Genomic DNA, 17,143 nt, shown 5'->3' on the forward strand with positions numbered 1-17,143 from the left:
TTCTCTTAGAAACTGAAAATATCTGAGTCATCAGACTCGAAGCTGAATCTTTTCCATCCCCTTGTCGACTGTTTCATGTTGAATTCAAGCGTTTGGCGTCATATTCAGCGGCGACGTGATTTAAAGTCGAGCCCTCGCACGGCTGCGTTGTTTTAAAGGATCCTCCCGTCTTGTTTCTGGAGGTCAGCGCAGGTTTAATTGATTCCTCTTCTCCCACCATCTCTTATTAGGGCCACAGCGCCTCTCCATGGGAACTGCTAATTGGCCCTCCCCTGTGGCCACTTGGAGAGGCAGGCAGACGTGGCCCCGTAGACACTTCTCTCGGTCCTCGGGGACGACGGCAGATAAAAGATTCACGCCGACTCTGCAGCTCTGTGGATCTGCTTCTTCGGGGACGACGGCAGTCTGACGTCTCCTTCCTTCACCATCTGGACATTTATATTTACTGACGAACCAATCAGGACCACAGAGACTCAACGTGACTTCAGAACACCTCGGTGTGTTCAGACGTGTGTGTTCTGATACTCCTGTCTTTCCGGGGACCAGATTTAGATTTCAGACGAGTGACTTTTGGAAACGGAGGATTTTAAAATGTGGAATCAATTTAGGAAAGTGAAATATTTAAATATTTTTGATGGTTGATTTGCTCTTAGGGCTGAGTTAGGGTTGTGTTGAGGTTTGAGGAGGAAATGCATTCATAACTGAAGTCCCTTTTTAATCTGTGGTGAGTGTGCATGTACGAGATACAAACAGAAAGTGTAGGAGGAGTTTATGATTTAAAGGTCGTTTCTGTTGTGGGCTTGGCGTGTGTGTTTGTGAGCAGTTGTTCTTATATCTTTGAGGACCAGTTTGTATTTTGGACCATTACACCGAGGACAGTTTTAGGGTTGAAGGGTTTGTTTTAGGGTTGAGGTTTGGTTTTTGGACCTGGACTCACCAGATAATGTCCTGACAATAGGCTCAAGACACTTTCCTTTCAGTTCGCCCACCACATATAAAGAACCCAGCAGGAGATCCTCTGGGTCAGACGTGTCAACAACAGCAGGAACGTCTCCAGAGGGTTTCAGCTGAGGAGTGTCTGCTCAGTAAGAGAAGCCGGAGGAGGCAAGACATGACGTATACATTCCGCCAAGGAAATCACGTTGTTGTTTACAGCACATCGACACAACGGCATCGGCCCCTTTTCACCAAAAGCTCTTGAATCTCGTCATCTGTCCAAGTTGACGTCTTAGTAGCTTTCCTCTACGTGTATGGCTTCTCTTCTTCATCCTGAGATATTTGTATTCTTGTTTTTTTGTCGCGACAATCAATCAATCAATCAATCAATCATCTCTGCTCGTTAATTGCACGGCCTCACTCTGACTTTGTCCGGAGTGTTTTACCCGACTTCAGAAAATACTCTTGACATTTGTGTTTTCACATTCAGCTCCTCTGGTGTGTGTGTGTGTGTGTGTGTGTGTGTGTGTGTGTGTGTGTGTGTGTGTGTGTGTGTGTGTGTGTGCGTGCGCGTGTGCGTGCGCGCGTGCGTGTGTGCGTGCACCACACGTGGCAGATGTAGGTGCCCTAGCTTCAGGTGTGAGCTACTGTCTTTTGTCACTCTTCTTTGTCTTCCTGTGTGTGTGTGTGTGTGTGTGTGTGTGTGTGTGTGTGTGTGTGTGTGTGTGTGTGTGTGTGTGTGTGTGTGTGTGTGTGTGCCCATGTGTGCCCATGTGTGAAAGGACATTAGCGTACGTGCGTTTGTGTAACTGACCTCAGACATGAAGATGAACAGATAAGCAGCACGTTTCTCGCTTCCCTTCGACCACAAAGACACAGTCTTCACTCCATATCAAACTCAAGTGTACTCACTCTGTGCTTCCTGTCTGCGCTCGATATAAAACCAGAGCGTTTCCTCGAATGTGACATTTAAATCTTCTTCTTTTTTTTTGTAAACCTAAGTCAAGGAAATGCAAATTTTTCTGCCTTCGGTCCAACAGAACTAGTCTCGTTTTTAAATAAACCTCCTCAGCGATGCACCGAGAAAAAGAAAACGGTTTGTTGAGATATTCTCACGGTGCTGAAAGACAGAAATACCTGATTCTTACAGTAACTTGAATAATATCAAAACATTCACACCTCTGTGACTCATACTCGGTCTCTCAGTCTCTGTGATGTGGCCTGGGCTTTTAATGAAATGCCCCAAATTTACGTGAAGCACATGTCGCCCTTTTTTTTCGGTTTTGTTTTTTGTAGATCATCAAACGGAAATCAACTGACAATACAGGTTTTCCACTTGTCTGTTTTTTTTACATCTAGCAAAACAGTTTAAATCTAATACTTCTCATGGTTCAAATATCTACAGATCACTGTTGAGTAATAAGGGATCTTGTTTTTTTTGCAGAAATAGTTTTAAAAGATATAGAGCTTGGAAACATCCTGTGCAAAAAAAAAAAAAAAAAGATCATATCAAAACTAACCAGTCATAATGCCTGTAAAACCACAGCGAAGTTACAACTGTGCAGGAAGAGCGGAATTGAAGATGAATCAGGCGTGAAGTTCCTCAGCTTGAGTACAGAGAAATCACAGTGGATTCCAGAGCGAGCCCCGGAGTCAGGATTAGCGTTTGAAGGCTAAATGGTGTTATCGGTTCTGATTAAGGAGCATGTACGTGGTACTCACTCCACCTCTGAGACAGCCATGGATGTCAATAGGGCTAATTGGCTCATTAGACCAGGTATTTAACTGCTGCTATAATCATTCTGTGTCATCACTTAAGCCTTGGTGGAGCATGAGGGGCTGCGGCGATTGAATACCCCCATAACCTCTGGATAGAAAAAAAAAAAAATCTGAGATACGAGACGGAGAAGCTCATCTGACAGGAGGAGAGGAGCGTGATATCTCTCTTTACTTTACAGCACATAAATGAAAGTTGGAATCTTATTAGTTTTTTTCTTCTCACTACAGTTATGTAGCTAAACCAACATTACGCAACATCCAGATTATTTCCTGGACAGAAACAAAGCAGAGAAACCATCATATTATTATACATTTTAAATTGATTTACATGTATCAATCAGACCAGGGTCAGGATCTTAACTCAGAAAATAGAGTCTGCAAACACCAGTTAATGACCAGTTCACTGGACAAGATTATCAAGTGAAACCCGTCCGACCAAATGGGAATGTGACCCACGATGTAATTAAACACAATCTGGTGATATTGGTGCAAGTTCCAAAGTTAAATGTACTACCTCCGTCACAAAGGGTTTGTTTGTTTGTTAGTTAGCTGGATTATGCTAAAACGTCTGAATGGATAACCAGGGAAGTTGGTGGTAGGATGAAGTACGGGTCAGAGAAGAACCCATTTACCAATTAGTTTTTTGTATTAATTTTCACAGGATTCCCAGGGAAATATTATGTATCTTGTTTAAAAAGAATCAAACAGACTGATATCTATGAGTTTGTGTGGTTTACATCTTGATTGAATTCAAGGTGACTGTATGTGCTTACACTTTAAACTCAACACAGCTTATGTGATGTGAAATACATGAAATATTTAAAGCTGAAATAAATATCCACTGACTCAACAAACCCAGAGTTAAGGTTAGGGTTAACCCCCCTTACCTTAACTGTGGGTTTGTTAACCCCTCACCCTCACCCACAGTTAAACTCAAAACCAAACTTTGACTCAACAAGTGAGGGGAAGACACAGCTTCCTAATTTCGGTGCGACCACCGAAGGAAGCTGTGTCCTCAGATCACAACAGTAGTTTATAATGTGTGCCCACCTCTGAATTACAACAGAAACAGATGATGTGGAATAATGGGAAAACCTAAACATACTTTTAATCACAAATTCCTTTTTTGGGGATTCAGTGAACTCAACAGATTCATTCATCGAGTGTTTAGAGGCCCAGTGATTGAAGTTTTCCTCCTTTTTCTTTTTGAATTACTTTGATCCACTACATGACAAAGTTAAGTGAAAAACAAAAGTGCAGCTTAACTGAAACTATACAGAGTAAAAAAAAAATCTGAAAAGTTGAGAACAAAAAACATCTTCCCACATTGTTTGTTTTCCCATTTGCACAGTTCCACACATCCGTTGGAAGCTGGAGCCATCACTGCCGTGGTCTCTGCTTAAAGGAGGAGGGGAGGAGGGGGGGAGGGGGGGGTGCCAGTGTCCTGCGGGCCCTTGGAAGCTGGCATGGTGCTGACCACGCCGCCGTTTCCTCCGAAAGGAATGTCTGGTGTGGCATCAGTCACTGCTGGCATTCTGAAGATGGTCTCTCATCATTGTGTCACTGCTACACACACACACACACACAGAGACACACACACACACACAGACACACACAGACACACACAGACACACACACACACACAGAAACATAAACGTGTCACACTCAGCTCTCATCCTGTGCATGGCAGTGATAGGCAGAGGACGAAGAGCGCACATCCTTATCGACGCCAATCCAGATGAACCTACAGACACGCTTCCCCAGCACCCCAGACCCACTCGCTGCACAGTTGGCCACCATTAACCGTCTTTTAGCGATGGCAGTCCTAAGGCTAAGGGGAGGGTGGGGGGGCACCAGTGCCAAGGTGCATCCCTGATTTGCTACATTTCCCAGGGCTACGGGGCCTCTAGGCTTACTGGCCCATGGAGACATAAGCCCCGGCCTCCCTGGAGGCCCTGGGCCAACCCAGACGCCTGGCATGGGCCGAACCGCCCAATGGGAGCGGTCCAAGAGCCGTGGATGGCTATGATATGTTTCCACCGAGGGCATTTTCAATCATGTGGAATTTTGATGGATGAAAGGAATGTGTTTCACTGGGGGTGGACTGAGCGAGAGCGAGTCAGGCTGCTGCTCTCGCAAACCTCCAGGTCTCGTGGCAGAAATAAGAAAGAATCCGTCATGAACGTGACGGTGAATTTAGCCCTGAAACATTTAGTGTTCAGGCAAAATGCAGCTCGTCCATAAAGGCAATCGTCATACAACAAAATTACAATAAAACATATCTCCTCATATATAACTGGTGGTTTGTAGCTACACAGATGTTTCAGTTTCTCCAGAAACAGCCCTACAGTGTCATACAGGAAAAGGTATTACACGGCACTTATATACATATTACACATATGTTATATACTATATATACATGAGCTATGTGACAACTTCCTTATGCTTTTTTTATTAATAGTAATATCACTGTTAATAATATCAATAATCTGGACCTGGATTGGATCAACTCAATCAGGTGTCGCTGCTCAAACACCAAGAAACACGGATTCTGCTAAACCCAGAATTACATAACATACTGTAAATTATTAGTTTTTACAATATCTATGCAAGACAACTGCAGTTTACATCAGATGAAGGTTGTTAATTAATTGTTTGAGTCTATAAAAGGACACAAACTTATGTGTTTGACAGGAAACTTGTTTGCGATGAGTAAAGGAGCACGTAGCGACACTTCCCCTGTAAAGTTAGTTTCTTCTTCTTTACTCCTTCACCTCTGTTTAGCAGTCACTCACGACTGGGATTCAAAATGTCGTCAATAGAAAAACTAAATTATTGATGATTTATCCGATTTAAAACACATTTTAGGATCAATTTCAAAATAAAGTGAACCTCCTGTTTGTGTGTCACAGCTCTGTTACACTTGAGATTCACCTAATCAGCTGATGAATGTGCTCCATGTGACGCTCGCTGCAGGTCAGCGGCTCTGAATGCAACCTGTGTACTCGTCCGCTGTAAATTTAAATTCCTATAGAGCTCCGACAAGATGTGACGACAATGTGTGTGTGTGTTGCTTCAGTGCCGAACGCTCCTACTCAAGTGTTATGAACCGTAAACATTATCAGTAATCTGGGTTTTACAATTCATAAAGACTGTCACTATGTCAAAGACATTGATTAAAGATGGCACCCCCGCCCCCCCCCCACAATCAAAGGGTTAAAGGCCCACTGATGAAGGATTACAGTAATTTTTAATCTAGACGTGTTGTTTTTTTAATTCGCTCTGACTGCTCTGCCTTGATGGTTTTGATTAATACGGCCAGGAAGTGTTTGTGAGCAAGATATATACCGCGATTCATCTGCAAAATAATCCAATCATTACCAACTAATGACAGGGGGGGTGAAAAATGATGCAGAGCCTGCCGTGGCTCCCCAACATGCATCAGGGCCCCACCGACGCAGAGGATTGGAGGCCCCACCTGTCACAGCGATGCAGTAATTGCATTGTGGGCTCTCTCCCCGCTCTTCCCCTATCCACCGTCGTTCAGCTGTGCAGACAATGCTCGTCTTAATGAAGCCGTCTGACGAGGTGGCAATTACAGACTTCTGTCACTGTCACCAGGGGCAACCGGGGAAGAGGTGGCGGAGAGGAGGAGGATATCTCACCCCTGAGGGGCTCCTCCGCACCCGCTGCGTTACGCTGGATGGCGGGGTGGCTAAGCTGCTGTCAAAGACGACTCGAGAGTGCAAGCGGGATTAGAGCTTTACAGTATGAGTGATTGTTGGAAATGAAGTGATGCATCGCGGCGTATGGAGATGTCTCCGGGTTGATGGATGATCCGGGACACTTGCAGGCTTTAAAAACGAAGCAGTGCTTCAGTGTGCGGTAAAGGAAATCACCCGACTGGCCTGAGACTTTTATTGATGACTCCCCCGCAAGTCAGCTGAGATCTGCTGTCAATTTTTACCCAACGAAACACCATGCGACCTTAAAATAGCAGCTTCAAAATGATTTTGATGGACGAGATCGGGAGAATGTTTCCTCTTTCAGTCCCACACTCACCTTGAACGTCTGCTGTTGCTCTGTGTAACTTCGGTTAGGATACGATTTCCTGTTTGAATCGTCAGAATCAGACCCAGCTAGTTCAGGAGTAAGGGCCCAGTCGCACATGCGAAAACGCAAAGTGAATATAGAAGGTCAGAGTTCACCGAAGTTGAAATCCACGCAAAGCCACGCTGCGGATTTGCTGCGCCAGAGGAAGCGAATAAAGTTTTTCTCGCTTTCTCGCCTCCTCGCTTGCTGATTCGCGTAGATGTGAACGTGCCCTGATTCTGAACTGTAGATCAATGAAACAAAATTCATTCAAACTAAAAACCAGCGTTTATCTCCAATACTTAAGTCGTCGTGGTTACAGCTATTCATCGTATCACTAACTCGAATTGAGACGTAGAAGTGTAAATGACATAAGCATTATTTTAGAGCCAGACTGAAGCTAAATGAATTATGACCTCTCTTGTTTAAACTTGTCTCTTGTGAGTCTCCCAGTTTTATGGAGCTGCAGGTTTGTTTCTCACCAAACAGATGGTTTCAGGTTGTGGTTTGGAGATACGAGATTTCTGCCTCAACCTTAACACAGTAGAGGTGAGTCAACCGTTTCCTCTGTCTGAAGTAGTTTGAATGGAAATTGTTCCATATGGATTTTCCAGAGAACCAAGTTACTGCTTCAGGAAGAAGTCATTATTTTAGCGTCCGACATGTTGAACACGCCGCTAACGCTCTTACACATCGACTTGCCTTGTGGTTTCTAATCTGGTAAATGGTCCAGCGGTTTTGCTCCACGTTAACCAATCACATTTGGTGGAACTCTGGTTATTGCTCGCTTCCCTCATCGACATCATAAACACAATCAGGTTAGGCCGAGCGTCGCTAAAAAACATGATGCCGAATTAGAGATTCCTCTGGTGGTGGTGGTGTTGGTTAAAAGGGAAACGCGCTTAAGAGGCTTAAATCATCCCGATTCTTAATGGTGACGTGATGGATGCAGCAGTGAATCGCAGGCCTGGATAAATGTTTCAGTGCAGATAAAAGTCAGGTTCAAAGACGCAAACGGTGTCTGTGCTTGATGTTAACGGGAAAAAAACAGGAGGAGAGTTTTACCTTTCAGAGTTTGCTTGGTTTTCAGAAAGTGACACAAAACTGGAAAGACAAGAAATGTCCAAAAACTTTTTTTTATTTACCTCCCAGCTAATGTTCTGGGCAAAGGGCCTTCTGGAAGGACTGAGGTTTTCATGTTCTCCCCGTGTCTGCTTGGGGTTTCTGCAGGTACACTGTCCAAATACATGGTTACTTGATGGATGGATGGATGAATATTACTTAATAAAACTTGTAAATAGACTGTAGGTGTGAATCTGAGCATGAATGGTTGTTTGTCTCTCTGTTGGTCATGTGATTTCACTTCCATGGATGAACTTAGACAATATAATAAGATGGATGTAAGACTATTACTTTATTAAATCAAAGTTGATTGATTGACATTCAATTACAGTTAATATATCATATTTATCTGTTCATTATATCCGTCTATTTCAAGTACAGAAATATTTGAACTACACAAAATACAGATTTATTTCCACCAAGACTTATTTGAATTGCAGCTTCATCACAGCAGAATGTTTCTTGTGTCCATACCCGGTGAACATTAGAGGAAATTAGTTTGATAATTTCATCCACTACACACATCGACATCTGTGAACTCGACATTCTGCGCACGGCCGCTCAACACTGTTGTGCCTTTAAAGCGTCTCTCACTTGGACAAAAAATGTAATTGAATCAGAGTCTTAATGTTACGCTTCAGTGTTTTGACGTCTCCAATGAAGCCCATGACTTCAACCGTGTTTGCAAAGCAACTCAACTCTCTCGCTGATACCGACACACACACACACACACACACACACACACACACGCACACATTCCCTCTCACGACAGCACAGGTGTGCCCTGGTGCGTACACGTGTTGCCATGGTTACGTCACGCACGTTTGTCCTATATAATTATGTGGGATACCATGACGCGGTTCCTCAACAACACAAAGTAGCGTAAATACATCCGTCATCTCTCTCGCTCTTATCGCTCACGTCTCTATTGATACAGACGTCACCGTCTTATCTCGATCTGCTTCACAGAGACACGACAGGAAGCAACAGGGTAACCTCAAGATTCTCAATTCTACTGTTGAGAATCTACTGTCAAATATTTATTTTCTCTATGTCCATTATTTGTCATATCAGCTGCATTATCTTGGAGGTGATGTTTTTATTTGCTGCTTGTTTGTCAGCAGGATTGTATAAAGATAAAGATGGACGACGTGACGGCTCCCAAAAGCGAAGCCAAAATATCTTGATCTCCATCTAACTTAAAAGTCAAAGTACAGTCAATTTTATCTCAAAGATGGTTTCTGTGATTTTAATTATTATCGCACTGACGTTTGTTCAAGTTGTTCATTCTGGTACGTTTGGTTGTGGTTAGTTATTTGATATGTAAGTCTTGATTGACAGCTGACATTTCTGGAGGAAGTAGAGATTTGTATTTGCAATTTTTATTTACAGTCTATGCTCATGACCCAGGGATGAACCCTTTAGATTTTGAAGTGGATCCTGATAAAGAGGTGGACACAGGAATGTTTTTTTAACTTTCTGAAACATAATGAGATAGGGAAGTAGCCTTGGGAGAGATATGTGCTCTCCAAACACCTTCCATCCTTCCTTCCTTCCTTCCTTCCTTCCCTCCTTCTCCTAATATTGGGGCTCACACCAGTTTCTGTTTCTGAAAGCTGATACTCGTGGCTGATAATAAAATCGCTGACTCTGGTGATTCTCCCCCCAGTCATCTGCGTGTTCCTTCTTGTCATCGGGATGCAGACGCCTCCTGAAGCAGTATTTGCTCCGTCACATGACACTAAATTCTCCGCAGAGAGCTGCTTCGGCTGCCCAGACGAGCAGCTGCCTCCAATCTAGTCGTGATGTGAAACATGCGCTACAGGTTGCTGCTCTCCACCTCCTTTAATCTGATCAACAGAGCAGGTTGTAGCTCAAGACAGAGGAAAGGATCCGCAGCATGAAAGGATCAATAGTGAAGGTTTAGCCGAACTGTTTATTTGCACAGATAAGAAAACTTCAAAAGCTCACGATGCTCCAGGTCTGTTTTTTGGGATTAAATTAGCTATTAGATTAGTTTTTCCCTTATTTGATGAAAAATTACATAAATGAATGGTATGAAAATAATATCCATCTTAATTTGTCTACCTCTGTCTGCTGAAGCCTCACAGCTGAACCTTTACACCCACTGCTGTGGATGTTGTCCCCGTGTCTCTCAGTGTAATTGATTTAGAAAGTGATCTCTTTAGTGGCTGGTATTCAGAGGAAAAACATGTCGAACGACCAACAACCCTTTTAATGTACACGCCATTACCGTCTGAAGATGCACTTTAAAAACAATCAATACCAAGTTTTGTATTACACCGACGCTGCATCGCCTTCAAGTGTCATCGCAGACATGCAAACAAACCTTTAACTGGTTCCAAATCCCTTTGAAAGTGACTGATGCAGATTGTCCCTGACTGAAACCCCCCCCCCCCCCCCCCCCGGGTCCATTCAGAGTCTTTCTAGACAATCGCAGGAATCGGCTCTTTTCCAAAAGTGGAACAGTTTGAATGGGTCATTTAAAAAACGAACCAACTCGGGTGACCTCTAACCTGAACTTCTGAAGAAACTATCCAAGGCCTCATTAGTTTGAACTGGCATTGACCCAATGACATATCACAGCTGTATTACCTGCAGTGCCCCGTCACATCCCCTCAGTGCGCTGGGACATAGAGAAAGCATTGTATTAAACGGAGCAGCCCTGGACGTCTCGGTTGTTTGTGATTGACTAACGAGCGCACAATCAGATTCAGGAGACGCAGAGGGCAGCGAAAGTTCAGACGTTAACCGAGTTTGTGAGATGATGCAACTTCTGTCCCCAAACCGAAGCACGTCCGAGGAGCAAGTTGTGTTTTCTCGACAAAGAAGGAGTTCACGCTCGACGTCGAATAGAAACGAGGCAGAGTTTAAAACCCCTGTAAAATATTAGCACACAGAGTTAGACTGACAGCCGTAATGGCAGAATCCCACCCACATATCTTACACTAAATTACCAGTAATCAATTACAATCAAATTACCAGAGCTTCATTTTCTCTTGACAGTCGGCGCTAAACCGTGATTGACAAACTTCAGAAGTGGACCTGAAACGTCGCCGCCCGTGCACATTACTCACACGTTAACTCCGCGGCTCGCTAAGGTGTACGTTAGTGAGTAATAGGCGCTATTAATAAAGCCAAGCCGTGCGTGACTCGACTTTCTCTCCGCGGCCGCCTCTCACGGTTGACTTCTTACCCCGGGATTCAGATGTGTGAGTTTGGATCAGTCTAATCACATTTGTTTAATTAAGCACAGCTAATAAACTCTCCAGGAGATAGGGCGTCTCACTGTGACAGCGGCGCTGCGTTGAGTTGCATGTCAAACACGGAGGCCTGGTGTCGCTGCCGCGGCTCCCACCGCTCTGCGCTGGTTAAAAGGCTCGACATCCAACCACGTTTAGCAAGTCTGACACAAATACGCTGGAGATGTGCTTCCTTTTTTTTTTTTACAAGTTGCAGACTGCTGTCGACTTTTTAATGTCCCGAGTCGGCTCCTCCCTCCTGACGTCATGGCCGGTGGCATCACCCCTAAAGGAAATAATCCGTCGACATTTTCCTGACACCTGTTGTCTGATCGGTCGTCCGATTGGAACTCCGACTTTGAGTGACATTCCATTGCACTGTTTCAAGTAGGAGGATGGAAATTTCCAACATCCGAGTTGTCTGGAACGCAGCATTAGACTCCAACCCTGATGTCATCGTGTTTGAAAGGTGTGAGGTTGTGCGTAGGATAGAAAACCACTCTGGGGATCTAGATGCTGGTGATGGTGGCGATGGGACGTGGAGATTGTGAAGTTCCGAATGTGATGAAGAGACGGAAAGATCCAAAGGTGAAAGAGAGAAGAACGGATTTTGAGTTCGACAGCAACGACACGTTTGGGTTTGTTACTGACGCAGCAGTGGCAGAAAAAGAAAACCAGATGCTCAACCGAACTAAACTCTTAGGATTAATCTACAATTCGTTTTTCGTTCAAGTCTTGTATTGTTTCATTTTCTCAACTGCAGCTTGAGGTGACAAACGAAAAGGCACGAACTCTATGGGTTCTTCCCCTTCAGGGTTTCACCCCGAAAAAAAAAGTAGCACCAATTCAAATGGGTTCAAGCCCTTTGCCATATAAACTCAATAGAAACGACTTTTGCCTCCAAGGCAACGGTTAATAACAATAAACAGAATAAGACTAATTTTCCATCCTGGGGACTAATAAAGTTTTATTTCACACCACGTGACACAAGTTTACAAGCGGAGAAGATTTGACTTGAATGGTCTTTGATCTTATGGGACATTTTTTGTGGTCAAGTGATAAAAAGTTGATGATTGAAGATGATTTAGGTTTAATGAGGCGGTTGCTATGATCTCATTAACAGGAAGTCAAAGGAAAGGAAATAGCAGGGACATTACAGCCGTCGCTGCGTGTGACTGACGTGTGATCTGTGACGATTGTGTTTCGTAAAAAAAACCTCTGAATACCTGAAGGAACTCGGCACACGTGGCCGAGGTCCTCTAACATCTGGGCAGCCGCCACCCGCATTCAGCCGCCACTCCCCACTAATGTACTAAGTGACATTAAGCTGCCACAGCTGAGAGTTCACACCAGACAGTAATTACACTATTGGGCTGTTTTCTTTCGCCCAGCTGACTGACATCCCATTAACAGCTGGAGGCGTGTGCGCTTTGGAGGCGCCGCCGAGGGTCAGCGTTTATTGTTCTGATTGGCTCTCATCTCCACTGTCCTCCTTGGCAGCGACGCAAATGAGGATTAATAGTGTTTCGTTCGAGAGGTGAGCTCGTGGAGTGCCTCCGTTTCAAGAAAATTCAAAGAGCTGCCGAGGAGGAAAAAGGGGAGAGGAATCCACTCTTCAATTTCAGAGAGAGAGAGGGGGGGGGGGAGAAAAGAAAAAAGAAGTGAAAATCCAGTACTTACCCAGGAGACAAGTGTGAGTCTTCCCGGGAATCCTTGTTAATCTATAAAAGGTGAACAATTATAAAAAAAAAAAGAGCGACTGAAGAAAGTTGCTCACCACAAAAACCAGAGCAGAAAAAAAAAAAAAAAAAGTGGCTGAGGCATTCCAGATTTAGTCGAGACGTCTGTCTTTTAGCTCTTGGGCATCTTTCTGAGACAAATTACTTTCAGTAGTCAATAGCCTGTAATTAAAATATACCCACTTGATGGCGAGGCAACAGTGTGTCTCTCTCTTTAGTTATGGGTTGGAAAGATTAATTCTGGGGTGTATAACCCTTGTAATTTTCCAAGTACTGTTTATTGTTTTCAGAGAGACGATTGAAACGTCTCGGCTCAAGGTCTCCTTTGATTTCTGAACACTTCACGCACATATTTGTTTCTTTTTTCTTTTTTTTTCTTTGCCTCCTGCTTTCCACATGCCCTCTTTATGCCTCGGCAGCCGAGATGCACATTAACAATTTACATTAACGTCTTGGAACTCGTCCTCGTCTCTGCCGTCTCTGTGTGTGTGTGTGTGTGTGTGTGTGTGTGTGTGTGTGTGTGTGTGTGTGTGTGTGTGTGTGTGTGTGTGTGTGTGTGTGTGTGTGTGTGTGTGTGTGTGTGTGTGTGTGTGTGTGTGTGTTTGAATGCAGAGGTCAGGGTCGGCTGCTTTTTGAAAATATCGTCAAGAAGCGACAACAAGTGTTAAAACGTCTTGTGAAAAAAAAAAAAAAAAGGTCATCATCTTCGTCATCATCATCCCTTTTGCTCCTCGGCTCCACTCTCTCTTACAGGAGGCTCACTTGTCCCCCTTGTGGCCAAAGTGTCAGCTGCAGTGCGTGCGGGTCTCTGGGAGGCAGCGAGATGAATTGTTGGATAAAACACAGGCTGCAGTGGAATCACCAGCTGTTGTCCGTAATGATGAAAACATCCCTAACTTAGCATGAATTTATAATTATGCAGCAAGAGAAAAAATTTGAATCTCTTTACTGGAACTTTTCAATTCCCGTTCAGCTTCCCAGGAGAGAGCGAGGGTGGGAATCGTATGCAGAGATTGTGTGTGTGTGTGTGTGTGTGTGTGTGTGATTTATTCTTTTTTGTGTCCTTTCTTTTTTTTTTTTAAATGCAGATCTCAGATGCTTCATAATGAAACTTTTGTGGAGTCTCAAAACCACAACACATGAACTTTTCTGAGAGGTATTCGCACACACCAGCTTACGATAAGGGCTCTGGTTCATCTCTGGTAAATAAACTCCTGGAAATTAAGGATTTAAGGACAGAAGCTTTTTCCTCCGCTTCTCATCTCCTGTTGTCTTGTTTCAGCTTCTTCTGTTTTTTTTTATAGCTCCTTTTATTTTTAATTTTTTTTTATGCTCCACACTAATTCTATTTTCAATGGGATGTGTAAATTAAGTGTAAATGTGAACGTATCAGTGTGTTATTTATGCTAAACCCCCGTAAGAGAAACACATTCATGTTGTAAGTAAACAGCTGCATTACCTGTGGGCTCCTGCACACCTGCTAGTGCAGAGCAGTTAGCCTGTGTGCAGATGCAAACTGTCAATCATTCCTCTCTCTCTCACTCTATTTCTCTCACACAGACACACACACACACACACACGCACAACAGGCATACACACAATAAATGAGTGTAAATGTGTGCAAATGTGGCACACAGGTTCATGCACACATACAATAAAACCGTGCGTGCAAACCACAATCTGAGCTGCAGACATACCGTGCACACACATGCAGTAGCTATGTGACTGCATGTGCAGACACACACACACACACACACACACACACACACACAGGCATACACACAATAAATGAGTATAAATGTTTGCAAATGGGAAACACAGGTTCATGCACACAAATAATAATGTTGCTTTTGTATGTAATGTATGTGCATTTAAACACACACACACACACACACACATACACACACACACACACACACTCACACACACACACAATCAAACGAGTGGGGAAAAGAGATGATCATTCATGCAAAAAATCTATTTCATATATTTTTCTTAATTAGCACATTTTGTAGGAAATAATAATATACAACTTGTAGGCTCGACGTCCAATAACAGGAATCAGCACGAGTCCGTGTTTCTTACTCCACATTCATTAGCTGTAATACATTCTTCGTTCAAACTATTTAATTCAACACGCCGCTCTCTGAAACTGGATATATTTTTTCTCTCTCGTCTAATATCAGATTTTGGCAGAAAGCAGGGCCACTGATATCTTCCGTAGGCTACTTTCCCCCCCCCCCACAGCAGTCGATGTAGTTCCAGCTGAAAAATCAATTAAAACAGCACAAACACGTTTAGACACTGTGAGGGTGGAAAAATAAAAAAGCTGTGTTTCTGTCACTGTGTCCTCGGTGCCGGCTCCGCTTCCTGCTGCAGGCGCTGTTCTTAAAGATGTCCAAGGAAAGAAAGGAGAGAAATCAAATGATCCCCCCCCCCCCCCCCCCCCCTCTCCATCTAAATTCTTACACATTTGCATTTCTTAATCACAGATTTATGTTTATATTCAAATATGTATTTTATTTTTGATATAGGCCTGCGGTGGGATTATTTAGTGTGTGTGTGTATATATATGTGTGTGTGTGTGTGTGTGTGAGAAGTTGAATCAAGGAAAAATAAAAAACAAAGTGTGTGTTTCTTGTGCTGCTACATTAAAACTGTTCACTGCAAAATTCTCAGAATAATAATAATTTTTTTAACAGCTTTTTCTTTTTCAAATTGGTGGAATTAATTGGCTTTCTTCAAACTTCATTATCCCACAGAACTTTTCTCTCTCTCTCTCTCTCTCTCTCTCTCTCTCTCTCTCTTTATGTTTCCTCCAAACCATTTGAAAAGTACAATCATCCCATCAGCTGTAATAAGCAGCTCTGGACTGGGAGCATGTGATGCACCGGGGAGCTGCAGGTCTCAGGTTCCTCTCAGGTGTGTGTGTGTGTGTGTGTGTGTGTGTGTGTGTGTGTGTGTGTGTGTGTGTGTGTGTGTGTGTGTGTGTGTGTGTGTGTGCAGGGGGGGGGAGCTGGCTCGTTGCCCTCCGCTCTTACAACAACACGCTTCCTCTCCATACGGAGCAAAACGCGCGCCGCTGTGCGCAACGGACTGTTTAGCAGACTTTTCCCCCCTTCTTCTCCTTCTCCTTCTCCTTCCTCCTCTTCTTCTTCTTCTTCTTCTTGACATGCAAACATGTGGCGTGTAAATATGAAAATGAATGAGTGTGAGGGCTCTCCTGGCAGTGACTCCCCCCCCCCCACACTCTCTCCCTCCCTCTCTCTCTCCCCCCCTCTGTCCCCGGAGATCAGCGCGTCGGAGAGGAGCGGCTGTAAAAACCAAAGTGGGGCAATGAGACAAGCTGCGCCACAGCTGGCAAATCATCGATTTGAGCATCAGCAAACGGGGAGGGGCGGTTCGTTTACCTGCCGCCCTCTCGGAGCAGCAGAGCCTCCTCACATGCCGCTACTCTCCTCTCCTCTCCTCTCCTCTCCTCCACTTCACCCCCGCAGCCCGCAGCGCGCGCTCGCTCGCTCTCTCTCTCTCTCTCTCTCTCTCTCTCCCTCGCACTCCTGCGCTCCATCCGCCGTTTGTGCGCTCCGCAGCTCGCGAGCCGCTTTCTCGTGCGGTTTCTCTTTACCAGACGAGTCTCTCTTTCCCTCCCCCCCCCCCCCCTCCACCCCACTCCTCCTCTTTTCCTCCTTCGTGTCCTCCTTCATCATCCGCAGGACTTTTGACTTTTTTTTTTTTTTTGTTGCTTCTTCTCGTGTTGTTGTCCTCCCACAGAGCAGTTTGCCTATTTTTGGATCAGTCGTCGTGGAGCAGTGACAAGAGGTGGCTCAACTTTTGATGGAAAACAAGAGGTCGGGCGACTGCTGACTTTAAAGGTACGCTCCTCCTCACTCATCCTTTCTCTTAGTGGTTCCGTTGTTTAATCACCTTGTGTGTGTGTTTTTTTAAAAAATTGCTTCATGACTTATAACGGGAATAAGTTGCTTCTCCTTGGAATTAGAACGAGACATTTACGCGCGACGGAAAATGAATTAAAAAGCCACTTAAAAGCCACAGAGTCTAAAGGTGGCGTACTCGCTTTTAATATTTCATAAACAGGAAAAAAAACACACACACACACCATGCATGTCATGCTTAATAGTAAATATATAAATGCACGCGTTCAGACTCTCTTTTTTATTATTTTTTTGGGGGTTGCCATCTAATTTGAAATGT

At 44.1% G+C, this 17,143-nt stretch overlaps 1 protein-coding gene across 2 annotated transcripts in view; it reads left to right on the forward strand.

Moving 5' to 3' along the window:
- Positions 1 to 16,275: 16,275 nt before the first annotated feature.
- The window catches only part of LOC117776250 (DNA-binding protein SATB1), a 59,477-nt gene continuing 58,609 nt past the window's right edge, over positions 16,276 to 17,143 (forward strand). Inside the window, exon 1 of one of the 2 annotated variants that reach the window (XM_034610027.1) lies at positions 16,276 to 16,803. The gene's annotated coding sequence lies outside the window, so the exon portion shown is untranslated. The remainder of the gene's footprint in view (positions 16,804 to 17,143) is intronic. The other variant, XM_034610032.1, reaches the window with a different exon arrangement.

The sequence above is a fragment of the Hippoglossus hippoglossus genome, chromosome 16 (assembly GCF_009819705.1).
Source record: "Hippoglossus hippoglossus isolate fHipHip1 chromosome 16, fHipHip1.pri, whole genome shotgun sequence".
NCBI classification, from domain to species: domain Eukaryota; kingdom Metazoa; phylum Chordata; class Actinopteri; order Pleuronectiformes; family Pleuronectidae; genus Hippoglossus; species Hippoglossus hippoglossus.